At 41.3% G+C, this 13,595-nt stretch overlaps 1 protein-coding gene and 1 pseudogene across 2 annotated transcripts in view; one reads left to right on the top strand and one right to left on the bottom strand.

The window, feature by feature from the left end:
- MCM9 (minichromosome maintenance 9 homologous recombination repair factor) overlaps positions 1-13,595 on the top strand; it is a 126,263-nt gene that overhangs the window by 71,069 nt on the left and 41,599 nt on the right.
- LOC104654176 lies at positions 1,544-2,430 on the bottom strand (annotated as a pseudogene). The gene has a single exon (XR_746796.2). The product of XR_746796.2 is annotated as a dnaJ homolog subfamily C member 8 pseudogene (transcript).

Here is a 13,595-nt window from a genome sequence, read left to right as displayed (position 1 = left end):
TCTAACATATGATGTGTCTTGGAGAATGTTTTGTGTGTTCCTGAGAAGAATGTGTATTCTGCTGCTCTTGAGTGGAATGTTCTGTATATGTCTGGTACGTCCATTTGGTCTAAAGTATAGTTCAAGTCCAGTGTTTTCATATTGATTTTCTGTCTAAATGATCTGTCCAATGTTGAAAATGGGATATTGAAATAACTTAGCTATTATTGTGTTACAGGCTATGTCTCCTTTTAGACTTTTTAAAGTTTGCTTTATATGTTAGATGCTGTGATGCTGGGTGCATATATATTTACAGTTGTTTTACTCACTTGATGGATGGATACCATTGTTACTATATAATGATGTTCTTTGTCTCTTTTTGCAGTTTTTTTCCTTAAAGTCTGTTTTGTCTGAAATAAATATAGCTACCCTTGACTTTTTTTGTTTCCCTTCGCATGGGATGTCTTTTTCCGTCCCTTCACTTTCAGTCTGAGAGTCCTAAAGTTAAAGTGAGTCTCTTGTAGGCATCCTATGTTAGTCTTTTTTATCCATTCAGCCACTCTATGCCTTTTGATTGGATAATTTAATCCTTTACATTGAAATTAATTATTGACAGGTAAGGACTTTCTAGTGCCTTTTTTTTTTTTTTTTTTTGGGTATAAAAATTTATTATACATAAAGAATATTACCACTAACAAATGCAGACAGGCTAGGACATGGTACTGGGTGGAGGACGGCTAGCTCTTTGGAAAGTGAAAGGTTTGGGTGGCGTGGACCTCATGCCATGCTGATTGGTCAGTAGACGGGGGCACATGCCAAACACCACAGGGCATCAGATGCCGCTCTGTGTGCCCACAAGTGTTCCCTGTCTCATCTGGGCCTTCGAAGGGAGCACACCCAGAAGCGAGCAACTGAAGTGAAGGGGCTTCCTAAGGTGCCCCTTCCGGGCTTGTCTCTGAAGTCACAGCAACACCATTTTAAGCAATATGTTTAATCGGATGATTTCCACAAACTATCCACGAAGTTTCTAACCATCACAATTCAGTGAAGTACAAAACACTGAGTTACAGGCTGTGGGAAGAGAAGGCAGCACCAATGGTGGCACCTTCCAATCCTGGTTGTTCTAGGGGCAGGGAGAAGGGAAGGTCTTTTTTTAAACCAAGCCCCTCATTTCAATGTACAAAAGAATTACTCTGATCAATATTAAATTGTATTGAAAACAAAATGGACTAAAAAGCAAATTCTGGCCGGGCGCGGTGGCTCAAGCCTGTAATCCCAGCACTTTGGGAGGCCGAGACGGGCGGATCACGAGGTCAGGAGATCAAGACCATCCTGGCTAACACGGTGAAACCCCGTCTCTACTAAAAATACAAAAAAAAACTAGCCGGGCGACCTGGCGGGCGCCTGTAGTCCCAGCTACTCGGGAGGCTGAGGCAGGAGAATGGCGTGAACCCGGGAGGCGGAGCTTGCAGTGAGCTGAGATCCGGCCACTGCACTCCAGCGTGGGCGACAGAGCGAGACTCCGTCTCAAAAAAAAAAAAAAAAAAAAAAAAAAAAGCAAATTCTACTCTATGTTGGGGTGGAAGTGGGAGGAAAGAATGAGTCCTTCGAAGCAGGAAGGGAGATAGTAGGGGGAAGGTTCTGTGCCTGTGATCCCGGTTGGTCACTCACGCTGCTCCATTTTTACTTTTGGTGGTCTCAGGAAGGTCCGATTTTTCTTCTCTTTCTTCCCCTTTGTATTGGCTTGGAAGTTTCGCCAGCTGTCCACATGACCATCTCGACTTTCCTCAAAGTTTTTCTGCCACTCTCTTTCCCTTTTGGCTTTTTCTTGAGCTTCAATCTCTTCTTCCCTTTGTCGTTTCCTTTCATGCATCTCTTTGGCTTCTCTCTCTTTCCTTTTAATTTCCAGCTCAGCAAAGAGTTTCATTGTCTGTTTATATACAGCTTGTTTGAACAGTTCAGGATCGTCCTCCTCTACAATTGTAGGTTTTCCTTCCTTCTTTAATTGTTTTTTTCGCTCTTTCACAGTGTGTTCCACGTATTCTTTTCCTGCCTGAATTACATCCAGGGCCCTCTTCTTTTGCTCCTGATCCAGTAGCAACTTGTAAGCTTTGTCCACAGCTTCAAAAGCCTTTTGTGCTCTGTCAGCATCATCTTGATTTTTGTCAGGATGCACCAAGATGGATAACTGCCGAAACCTCTTTTTTATTTCCTCATCTGTAACTTCAGGATCTATCTGAAGAACCTCAAATGGGTTCAAATTGAAGTAAGAGGAACCAGGACGGGTCAGTCTTTCAATCTGATTTTTCGATGTTAGAACCGAGTCTCTTTTCTCTATTTGTTTCACCTCACTGTAGAAGGTCATGAAGGCTTCCTCGGTGCTGCCTCCGCTGCCCGAAGTCCCGCTCTCTCCTGAAGCCGCCATTTCCCCGGCCCAGCCACCACCCTAGTGCCATTTTTAAAATTAGCTTCTGTTTTGTTTTTGTTTTTTGTTTTGTTGGTTTTTTTTGTTTTGTTTCTTTTTTTCTTGGTAAATCCTTTGTTTCTTTTTCCTCTCTTGCCTTCTTCGTGGTTTGATGATTTTTCTATATTGGTATGCTTTGGATCTTTTCTTTTCTCTTTTGTGTATCTGTTACAGGCTTTTGTTTTGTGTTTACCCTGAGGCTTACATAAAATATATTATACTTATAATAGGCCATTTTACGTTGATGACACCTGAATTTTTTTATTATTATTAAACTTTAAGTTCTAGGGTATATGTGCGCAACGTGTAGGTTTGATACATGGGGATACATGTACCGTGTTGGTTTGCTGCACCCATCAACTCATCATTTACATTAGGTATTTCTCCTAATGCTATCCCTCCCCCAGTCCCCCTCTCCCTGACAGGCCCAGGTGTATGATGTTCCCTGCCCTGTGTCCAAGTGTTCTCATTGTTCAGTTCCCACCTATGAGTGAGAACGTGTGGTGTTTGGTTTTCTGTCCTTATGATAGTTTGCTGAGAATGATGGTTTCCAGCTTCATGTCCCTGCAAAGTACATGAACTCATCCTTTTTTATGGCTGCATAGTATTCCACAGTGTATATGTGCCACATTTTCTTAATCCAGTCTATCACTGATGGACATTTGGGTTGGTTCCAAGTCTTTGCTATTGTGAATAACGCTGCAATAAACATACATGTGAATGTATCTTTATACTAGCATGATTTGTCATCCTTTGGGTATATACCCAGTAAAGGGATTGCTGGGTCAAATGATAATTCTCGTTCTAGATCCTTGAGGAATTGCAACACTGTCTTCCACAACGGTTGAACTAATTTAAACTCCCACCAACAGTGTAAAAGTGTTCCTATTTCTCCACATCCTCTCCAGCATCTGTTGTTTCCTGACTTTTTAATGATTACCATTCTAACTGGTGTAAGATGGTATCTCATTGTGGTTTTGATTTGCATTTCTCTAATGACCAGTAATGATGAACATTTTTTTCATGTGTCTGTTGGCTGCATAGTTGTCTTTTTTTGAGAAGTGTCTGTTCATATCCTTTCTCTGCTTTTTGATGGGGTGTCTTTTTCTTGTAAATTTAAGTTCTTTGTAGATTCTGGATATTAGCCCTTTGTCAGATGGGTAGATTGCAAAAATTTTCTCCCATTCTGTAGGTTGCCTGTTCACTCTGAGGGTGGTTTCTTTTGCCATGCAGACGCTCTTTAGTTTAATTAGACCCCATTTGTCCATTTGTCTATTTTGACTTTTGTTGCCATTGCTTTTGGTGTTTTAGTCATGAAGTCCTTGCCCGTGCCTATGGATGACACCTTAATTTTTGTCACATACACAAAGTCTACACTTTTATTTTTCCTCCTCGCACATTTTATATTTTTGATGTCATACTTTGTCTTTTGATAATTTGCATTCCTTAAAAATTGTAGCTTTAGTTCTTTTAACAGTTTAACCTTTTTATTAGAAATATAATTAATTGGCCGGGCGCAGTGGCTCACACCTGTAATCCCAGCACTTTGGGAGGCTGAAGTGGGTGGATCACAAGGTCAGGAGTTTGAGATGAGCCTGGCCAACATGGTGAAACCTCGTCTCTACTAAAAATACAAAAATTAGCTAGACGTGGTGACACGTGCCTGTAGTCCCAACTACTCTGGAGGTTGAGGCAGGAGAATTGCTTGAACCCAGGAGGTGGAGGTTGCAGTGAGCTGAGATCACACCATTACATTCCAGCCTGAGCAATGGAGTGAGACTTCATCTCAAAAAAAAAAAAAAAAAAAGAAATATAATTAATTTACCCAACCCCATTGTACTACTAGAGTACTTTGGATTTGACAATGTACAGTCGTATATCACTTTACAATAGGGATACGCTCTGAGAAATGCATTATTAGGTGATTTTGTCATTGTATGAACATCACTGAGTGTATTACACAAACCTAGATGGTATAATCTACTATGAACCTAGTCTACATGGTATACTCTTTTGCTCCTAGGCTACAAACCTGTATGGCATGTTACTCTGTGGAATACTATAGGCAGTTTGTGACACGATGGTAAGTAATTGTGTATCTAAATATATAAAATATGCAGTAAAATTGTGTAGGGTACTTATTATGAATGAAGCTTCCAGGACTGGAAGTTGCGCTAGGTTAGTCAGTGAGTGAGTAGTGAGTGAAAGTAAGGGCTTAGAACATTACTGTACACTTTTATATGACTAATGGAGGAGTACATTTGTTTACACTGGCATCACCACAAACACAAGTAATGCCTTGTGTTACAGTATCATAATGGACGTCACCATCACTAGGCAATATGAGTTTTTCAGCTCCATTATAATTTTATGGGACCACCATTGATGTCATTATGTAGCACATGACTATACTCTCATATGTCTTCATGTTACTAATAGTGTCTTCTTCCTTCAGCACGAAAAACTCCCTTTAGCATATTTTTTTAGAGAGGTCTCATGGTGGCAAATGCTTTAACTTTTTGTTTAAGAAAGTCTTTATCACCCCCTTTTTTTAAAAGACTGAGTTGCTGAGTATAGTATTCTTGGTTGATGGGCTTTTCTTTTTTTTCTTTTTTTTTTTTTTTTCCTTTTAGGATGTTGAAGGTATCATCTCATTCCCTTCTGACCTGCAAGGTTGCTGTTGAGAAATCCACTGATAGTCTTATGAGAAGGTTCTTTTGTATGTGATGATTTGCTTTTACTTTACTACTCTCAACACTCTGTGTTTTAACTTTTTATAATTTTATTATGATTTTCTTGGCATAGTTTGCTTTGGATTCATCTTATTTCATATTGTTTGGGATTCCTGCCTCTGGCTTTCTATCTTCTTACCCAGGCTGGGGAAGTTTTCTGCCATTATTTCTTTGGATATGTTTTCTATCCCTTTCTCTTCTCCTTCTGGCATGCCAATAATGCATAAGCTGTTTTACTTGATGGTGCCCCATATATTGCTTAAGCTATCTTCACTTTTTCTTCTTTTTCTTTTTTCTCCTCAGATAGGATGATTTCCAGTAATCTGTCTCAAGTTAACCAATCTATTCTTCTACTGAATCTTATCTACTCTTAAACCTCTCTCTTGAATTTTTCAGTTCCGTGATAGTACTCTTCAGATATATGATTTTCAATTGATAATTTTATAATTTCTCTTCGCTGAAGTTCTTAGTTCTTGCATTGCTCTATTGATCCTGGTGAGCATCTTTTTGACCATTATTTTAAATTTTCTGTCAGGTACATCACATATCTCCACTTCACTTTGGTTAGTTTCTAGAAATTTACCATATTCGTTTCTTTGGAATATATTTCCTTGTTTCTTCATTTTCCATGACTCTCTATGTTGGTTTCTGTGTATTAGATAAGACAACTACCTCTCCCAGTCTTGTCAGACTTGTCTATGTAAGAGAAAGGTCTCACTAATCTGTCTGGCCAAATATTTTAAGGTGCCTTTCAAATCTTTGTGTTCGTCCAGACTGTTGTCTCTGTTTAGGGTTGCACTATGGAGCTTAAGATGTGCCATGTTCTGTCAGTACCTCAAGACAAGGAAGTTAGGAGCCAGATTCTCTTAGATGTAGCTGGAAAGATTGGGATGTTGGCTGTGTGTTTCAATTCATTCCATCTTCATGGTGAAGCTGAATGTGGGTATCTATTTCCCACTCTTTCTATGCTAAGCCAGGTAGAGGATCTATGGCAAATGTCTGAATTCATGTTTAGGCTGTGCCCTTAGATCCTGGGGAGATAGCTGCTGGACGTGGACCCATTGTATGGCCCTTGGATCTAGGGCCACTGAGGAATGCAAAGTCCCATCAACTCCTAGAGCTAGTTTGTTAACAAGACAGTACTTTGGGTGGAAGTTATAGAAGTTGTGGCTCTTGATGTGTAATCAGACTTTTTTCACGTAGAATGGGGGAGGCCTAGATTTATCATAGGGGTAGGAAAGGATCACGAAGTGTCAAGCTCTGGTTTTGACTGCTGCAGAGCTGTTGTTTGCTTGCCCTGTTAGTTCCCCAGTGCAAGTCCATTGGAAGCCAGCTTGTCAAATGACCACTTGAAGTATGTTGTAGGCCCTTTCTTGAGAGAAGATGGAAGCTACATGTTCTCACCCCTTTTTGACACTTTTCCAAGGGGATGTGGCCCTTAGAAGTGTTTGCACACTTGTTCAAGACCACTCCTTTGTTCTGTGATCTAAGGAGACTCACATATGCCTACCACCTTCTGCTGTCAGAGCTAAGAGTAGTTTAGGGGAGGGAATATTTAGGGAAGTGCTGTAAAAGTTGGAGCACTTGATATGCGGCATAAACCCCATCTGAGGAGAAACAGCTGTCTTCAAAGCCCCTTCTCTGCGCTGCTCCTAGGGGATGATGTCCCTGAAATGCCTACGTGCCCATATAAAACTGGCACTTTTTTCTGTGGTGCAGATAGACTCACATATACTTTGTTCCCTCTGGTTTCAGAGATAGGAAGTTTAGGACACAGTCCGTTGAGTGGGAGCTGTAAAATTGTGGGTGCTCAATATACAGTCAGACTCTCTTCCATGAGAGATTAATAAACCTGGAGTTATCTCCGGCGTGAGCCAGGGGAGAAGACTCAAGAAGTGCCAGTCCACTTCCTTAGGCTGTCAGCCAAGCTATATTTGTCTGCCTTTTTAACTCCCTGAGGCAAGTTTGTTAGAAGACAAGCGGCCATGTAGCCACTAGAAGAGTGTGTTATAGATTCCTTCCAGGCAGAAAAAAGGGGCTGCATATTTTAGGCCCCTTCTCCGCACTGCTCTTGGGGGATGAAGCCCCAAAAGTACTGGAGTGCCCATAGCAAACCATGACATTTTTATTGTGGTCTGGAGAGAGTCTTATGTGTTTAATCCTCTTTGCTCTCAGAGCCAATGAATTAAGAACCAGACTATGGGAAGCCTTAGAGTTAGGGTTCTATATGTGAGTACAAATTCTCTTCTCCACAGAAAGAAGCTTGATATTGGGGAGTCCTTTCTGGATAGTATGGAGCAGTGTCTAAGGCAGGGTTCTGTGCCTCAGTTTTTCCTTCCCATCTGATGTGGAAATTTTCTCAGTCGCCCGGTGGTTAGGAGTCTCTCAACTGGTCCCTGACTTTCTCTCAGATGGAACTAATCCATGAATAGATGTTTATTTGGTGCTTTTGTGGGTGGAGGGAGAGTCAGGAGCTTCCTGTTCTGCCATGTTGCTGACATCACCACCTCTTACCTCATGCTTTTTAATGATTATTATTGGAGTGATAAATCTTTCTTTATCCTTTCACTTTTAATCTGTACATGTCTTTATATTTAAAGTATGGGTTTTCAAATATCATTTATTCTCACTTATAAGTTGAAGCTAAGCTGTGAGAACTCAAAAGCATGAGAATGATATAATGGACTTTGGGGACTCGGGGAAGGGTGGGAGTGGGGTGAGGGACAAAAGACTGCTTATTGGGTACAGTGTGTAGTGCTCAGATGATGGGGGCACCAAAATCTCAGAAATCAGCACTAAAGAACTCATCCATATAACCAAAATACTACCTGTACCCCCAAAAACTATTGAAATAAAAACTAAAATGAAATACGGGTTTTGTGTAAACATCTTATAGTTGGGTCTTTTTTTTTTAATCAATTCTGACAATCTCTGTCTTTTAATTGATATATTTAGAACATTGATGTTTAAGGTGATTATAGATAGAGTCGGATTAATATTTAGTTAGTTTGTTTTCTGTTACTGTAACTAAATACCTGAGACTGGGTAGTTTATAAAGAACAGGAATTTATTTCTTAGAGTGCTGGATGCTAGGAAGTACAATGTAGAGGTGGCACATCTGGTAAAGGCCTTCTTGCTGGTGGGGACTCTGTGCAGAGTTCTGAGGTGGCAGAAGACATTACATGGCAAGGGGTTTGAGTGTATTAACTCTTTCTTCTCTTGTAAAGCCACTAATGCCCCACCCTCATGATCTCATTTAATCCTAATTACCTTTCCAAGGTCCCACCTCTCAAATACCATAGTCGGATTTCCCACCCTCTTAATACTGTTACAGTGGGGATTAAGATTGAATATGAGCTTTAGGCACAGGGGGGCAAACATTCAGACCATAGCATGTGCCATATTTGCTACTATTTTTATTTGTTGCCCTTGTTCTTTGTTCCTGTTTTTGTCTTTGGTGCTTTTTCTGCCTTTTATGGTTTTGAGCAGTTTTTTTGATTCCATTTTCTCTCCTCACTTAGCATATCAATTATATGCCTTTTTAAAAACTTTTTTTAAAGTGGTTGCCCTAGAGTTTGCATATACATTTACAACTATTCTAAGTCCATTTTAAAATAACACTCTACCAGTTCACAGGTAGTGTAAGTACCTCGTAATGACAGAATATTCCTAATTTCTCCTTGTCTTTAGGTCTTTCACCTCATTCATTTCACTTATACATAAGCATAATTAAGCGTGTATATACCTATGCGTATGTAATTGAATACATTGTTTCTATTAATATTTTAGATAAACGGTTATCTGTTAGATCAGTTAAGAATAAGAAAAATTAAAGTTTTTATCTTTCAGGTCTTTTTGTCTAATGCTCTGCTTTTCTCTATACAGATCTGAGTTTCTGACCTATGTCATTTTCCTTTTCTCTGAAGAACTTCTTTTAACATTCCTTGCAAGGCAGGTCTACTGATAATAAATTTCTTCAATCTTTGTCTGAGAAAGTCTTTATTTCTCTTTTACTTTGAAAGGATAATTTTTCAGGGTACAAAATTCTGTGTTGGGATTTTTTTCTTTTAGCACTTTAAATATTTCACTTCACTGTCTTCTTGCTTGCATGGGTTCTGAGGAGATATCAGATGTACTTCTTATGTTTGGTGCTCTATAGCAGGGTTCCCAACCATGGCCTGTTAGGAACCGGGCTGCACAGCAGGAGGTCAGCGGCAGGCAAGTAATGGAAGCTATGTCTCTATTTATAGCTGCTCCCCATTGCTCGCAGTACCACCTGAGCTCCGCCTCCTGTCAGATCAGTGGCAGCATGAGACTCTTACAGGAGCATGAACCCTATGGTGAACTGTGCATGCAAGGGATCTACATTGTGTGCTCCTTATGAGAATCTAATGCCTGATGATCTGTCACTGTCTCCCATCATCCCCAGATGGGACTGTCTAGTTGCAGGAAAATAAGGTCAGGGCTCCCACTGATTCTACATTAGGGTGAGTGGTATAATTATTTCATTATATATTACAATTGATGGTGGCATCAGTCCTTTTGGGGCAGCTGCTGAGGGGATGCCAGCTGCAGTGTGTGCAGCCAGGGCTGTACATTCCATGGAACTGGCAGGGGCCAGGAACAGGTGAGAGCCCTGCCTGCTACCAAGTTGGCTACCCACACACCAGGGTGAAGCTGCAGCCACCCAGCCGTGGCTCTGGACCTGGGCCTCCCTGCACTCTTGGGGGCCCAGGAAGCCCCCCTTCCCCTGAAGGCTCAAAAGTACCTTCTGCTGCTCCCTGGCCTCTCCCCACTCCTGGCTCTCACTCCAGTTTTGAAGCAAAGTTGAAGCCAAGCCTGAGCACTCTTGTGACCTAGCTAGGGGTGCCACCCCACTGGCTTGGCTCCCTCTGAAACTGTGGGTGCTGACAAGCTCAGGGAGGGGGGATGTCAGAGGGCTGAAGGTAGCTCAGCATGGGCCCACAGGCCTCCCTCAGCCTGAACAGCCTGGGCGCCATGGACGGCATGTTGATGGTGGCGGGAGGCAGACTGATTCATTCCTAGGCAGGAAGGGGTGGGTCCCTGGTGAAGCCCCACCTTCAAGCCAGGGATAGCCTGAAGCCTGATGGCCAGGCTGCCAGTTCTGGATAGTCCGCAACCTGAAGTGAGAACTTAGGGTGCTTTTTCCAGGTCCGCCCGTGGACCAGTCAGCATGCACTTCTTCTCTTCTGAGCCCATGAAAACCCCAGACTGAGCCAGATGCACACACTCATCAGGTCAGCCTGCCTGCAGAAAGGAGCTACCCACTACAGGTCTCCTCTCTGCTGAGTGCTGGACACTTGTCAGTACAACCTGCCTGCGGAAAAGAGCTACCCACTTCGGGTCTCCTGAGAGCTGTTCTGTCACTCAGTGAAGCTCCTCTCCACTTGCTCACCCCCCAGTTGTCTGCATACCTCAGGCTTCCTGGACATGAGACAAGAATGCAGGACTTGTTGAATGTTGGGACTGAAAGAGCTTTAACACAAACGGAACTGAAACACGTCCCCCACTCGCCATATTGTGGGTGACCAGAAGGAGTGAAGAGCTGCAGCCCTTCTGGCTGCCCACACATTGGGCTTCCTAAGCCAGGGCTGTGACATGCTTTAACACCCTCTTTGGGGCTCTGCAGTTCCTGGTGTCTCTGAGCTTTTGGGCACCATCACGTTCCCTTTGTTCAGACGCTGATGCCTGCAGTAGACGCCGCTTACGGTACGTCTGGTCCAGCTGCAGTCTCACATGGAACCTGTACCTGGAGCTGCCTGCTCTGCCACAGCTGGCCCGCCTGGCTGTGCACAGCGGCTGGACACCACTCTCATTCACTGACACACCTGTGGCTGTGCTATGCCCGGCTTGCCATTGGCAGACATGAGATCCGGGCCGGTAGTAGTATGAGCTGAGTGCAGCCTGCTGGGCTGAATGGGTGGAACAAGCCCAGCAGATGTGAGTAAAACTCATGCAGAGGCGCCTCCAGCCACAGGGGTTTCCGGCTGGCAAAGCGACATCCTAAGGATCCCATGACACGATGTGATAATAGAAATAAAGTGCACAACAAATATAATGCACTTGAATCATCCCTAAACCATCCCCACTCTGGTCTGTGGAAAAATTGTCTTCCACAAAACCAGCCTCTGGTGCCAGAAAGGCTGCGGACCACTGCCCTATAGGTAAGCTGTTTTTCTTCCTCTGGCTTCTTTTATCATTTTTTTTATCTTTGATTTTCTGAAGTTTGAATGGAATGTGCTTGGGTGTAGGGTTTTGGGGGGCATTTATTTTGTTGGTGTTCTCTGAGCACCCTGGATTTCTAATTTACTGTCTGACAAAATTTCAATGAAAAGTTTCACAATATTGCTTCACCTATTGCTTCTGTCCCTTTCTCTCTTTATTGTTATTCTTTTATTCCCACCACATGAATGTCACACCTTTTGTAGTTGTCCCATGGTTCTTGGATATTCCATTCTTTTTTGTTTTGGAAGTTTGGCATATCTTCAAGCTCAGAGATTCTTTCTTCAGATGTGTCCAGCCTGCTAATAAGCCCATTAAAGGCATTCTTTATCTTTGTTAGAGTGTTTTTGATCTCTAGTATTTCTTTTTTATTGTTGATTAGAATTTCTGTTTCCTTACTCACATTATCCATCTGTTCTTTCATATTGTCTAGTCTTTCCATTAGATCTCTTAGCATATTAATCGTAGTTGTTTTAAATTCATAGTTTGATTATTTCAGTGTCCCTGCCATATGTGGATCCGATTTTGATGCTTGTTCTGTCTCTTCAATTGTGTTTTCTGCCTTTTAGTATGCCTTTCAATTTTTTTGTTGAAAGGTAGACATGATGTACTAGGAACAAGGAATATTATGGCTAATATGCCGTTAGTATTGCAGTGATAAGGTGTTGGAGAATGGAAAGCATTCTATAGTCCTGTGATTAGGTCTCAGCCTTTTAGTGAACTTGTGTCCCTGGGCTGTGAACTTTACAAGTGCTTCTCAGTTTTTTGCATATTCACTCCCTTGGGTGGTACCAGATGACTGGAAGGGGTTGGAGGTAGGTAATGCCCTTCTTCTAGGTAGATAAGGCTCTAGTAAAATAGTTCCTTTTTAAGTACAGGCCTTGTTAAGAACAGGAAGCTCTGGCGTATTTCTAAATGGTTCCTTTTCCCTCTCTCTGCCAGAAGCAAGAGTAGATTTTACTCCCATCTTCACTGAGTTGCTGGTAGAGCTCTCAGTGGTAAAACTCGCAGGAAATGTAGGGGTTTCCCTGTGACGGGGTCCTTCTTGATTTTTCCACTGTGAACCATTAGCAATTTGCTAATTATAGTTCAAATTTTCTTGCCTGTTTTTCTTACCTAAAAGTCTATGCTCATGAATTTCTGCTCAGCCAAGTTGTGATTCTCTGTATCTGCCTGACCATCTTCAATTCTGGGGCAGTAGTTTGTCCTCTGATCTCATTTCTCTGATGGGTCTAAGAAGTTACTGATTTTTTTGTTTAGCTTTTTACTTGTTAGATTGAAGTAGTGACTTCTAAGCTGTTTGTATGTTAGACTGGAAACCAAAAGAATTCACAACTATTTTCTCCTGTGTTTTCTTTCTTTCTTTATAGTTTTACATTTTACATTTAGGTATCGAATTAATTTTGGATTAATTTTTATATTACATGTGAGGTATGGTCAAGATTCATTGTTTCTTCTTGCATAAAGATATTTAGTTACTCCAGTACCATTTGTTGAACAGATTATCTTTTCCCTATTGAATTGCCTTTTTATTTTTATAAAAAATCACTTGACCTTCTATGTGTGGGACAACTTTTGGATTCTGTTCTGTTCCAGTGTTCTATCTGCTTAACCTTTTTCCAGTACCATACTGATTTGATTACTGTAGCTTTGTTGTATGTCATGTGAGACCTCCAAGCTTGTTTTTTGGTTTGGCTCTTCTATTTCCTTTGCTTCTCTATTATAAATCATAGAATCACCTTGTCACTTTATTTTTTTAAAAAATCATGCTGGGATTTTGCTTGTAATTGCATTTAACTGCAGAACAGTTTGGGAAGATTTGACATCTTGAAAATAGAGTTTATTCCATCTCTCAGTTTGGTTGTCATGATTTCCTCTATCAGAGTTTTGTAGTTTTGCATACAGGTTCTTGCATATATTTTGTAAGACTTATACCCAGATATTCCATATGTTGACTTGTGTCCTGCAACCTTGCCACACTCATTTACTAGTTCTAGTTGGTTTTTAGTAGATTATTTGGGATCTTCTATGTAATCATATTGTATGCAAATTTAAACAGTTTTTCTTTTTTTTTAGTCTATATTTTATTTATTTATTTTCTTTGCCTTATTTCATAGTGGCTAGAACCTCTAGCATGATTTTGATTAATAGTGATAAGAGAAAATCTTCTTGCCTTC

This window comes from Rhinopithecus roxellana, chromosome 4, assembly GCF_007565055.1.
Source record: "Rhinopithecus roxellana isolate Shanxi Qingling chromosome 4, ASM756505v1, whole genome shotgun sequence".
Taxonomy (NCBI): domain Eukaryota; kingdom Metazoa; phylum Chordata; class Mammalia; order Primates; family Cercopithecidae; genus Rhinopithecus; species Rhinopithecus roxellana.
Note: the sequence above shows the minus strand (reverse complement) of the source record. Positions and strands in the feature narration are given on the sequence as shown.